Consider the following 1,544-nt stretch of genomic DNA (forward strand, 5'->3'; position numbering starts at 1 on the left):
ATCCAGAATCCATCTTGGTGTTGTTTCTTTAAAGTCTACAGCAAAAATAAAAATAAAAAGGTGGGAAAGGGCACAAGTACAAGGTAGAGGTTACTGAGATGATGAAGAATTCATTAAAAGCTGATTGGGAGGAAGTGTGTGAAATTTTTTCTATCTCTTTGTTTATCATAAATACTCGTGTACACATTGGCTTCACGTATAAGTCAAGAGAAGAATTTTGATATGACCCATGGATAAGTCGAGGGCAAGACTTAGGGGCAGCAACAAAGGATGTAAAGGGGGGAAACACCACTTCCCTCCCTTCTTCTCTGGACCTCTCCCAACCACCTAACACCACTTCCCAGGTGCTGGAGGAGATGGTTTAACATTGGATTGAGTCTTTGTTTGATGGGGAGAGAAGGCTTTAACATCTTATTGGGAAAGGAGGAAAGTGGAGTTAAATGGGGGGGGGGGTTTGATGGGGAGAGAGATCCAGAGTAGGAGGATGGGGAGAGAAGGTTTTAAAATTGGATAGAGGAGAGAATCGTCTCTTTCACACACACACACACACACACACACACACACACACACACACACACACTCATCCCCAGCCTATGCAGCTCTTTCAGAGATCACTGCCAGGCATGGAGAGTGGAGCATGGGACAGGACCTTTCTAAGCAGTATTAATGTATTGACCCATATATGTCAACCCAGGATTTTAGGGTCAATTTTGGGGCATCTATTTTTTTACTTATAGTTGTGTATATATGGTAATCCATCTCAGTAAGCAGATCTTCTAATGTTGCTGATATTTAATAAAGCTGTAGGGTGGGGGAAAGTATTTCTACAGTTCCTTTCCTTTGCATTATTATGAGGTCTCAGGAAGCTGATCATTCTGGAGAGGGGCTAGTCTAGAACAGCCCAAGAATGCTTGCATGTCATCTGGACTGCTATAACCATATACTTTGGGTTTCTGTTCCACTCTCTCTCTCTAATATCATACATGAAATGAGGAATTCTTCTTCTGTATTACACAGCACTTGCTACTGTGTAATGTTTATAGTGATATATTACCCCTGAGGAAACAGTGTGGTGTAGTGGTTAGAACATTGGACTACAGCTCTGGAAACCATGATATGAATTCCCACTAGGTGACCTTGGGCAAGTCACACACTCTCAGCCTTGGAGAAGGGCAAAGGCAAACCTGCCAAGAAAACTTCGGGATAAGTTTGCTTTAGGATCGCCATAAGTCAGCAATGACTTATAGGCACACAACAACAATACTGACCCACAACCCAGATATTAAGAAGTGAGACTCAGAGTTGGATGGAGTAGGACCACAGCTTCATTTAACACGTCCATCTGAGGTTGGCAGTACAACCTAATTGCTTGAACAAGGCTCACATCATTTTTACCATCCAAAACTTATAGTACTTTCTTTGAAAAAAAATCTGTCCTATAGATTATTACCAAGCTGAAAAGTAACTTGCTCATATTGTACACATACCACTTTCATCGTAACTCATTATGCTGTTTTGTTTCCTTATTACTTTTCAGTAAACTT

This window comes from Sceloporus undulatus, chromosome 3, assembly GCF_019175285.1.
Source record: "Sceloporus undulatus isolate JIND9_A2432 ecotype Alabama chromosome 3, SceUnd_v1.1, whole genome shotgun sequence".
Lineage (NCBI taxonomy): Eukaryota > Metazoa > Chordata > Lepidosauria > Squamata > Phrynosomatidae > Sceloporus > Sceloporus undulatus.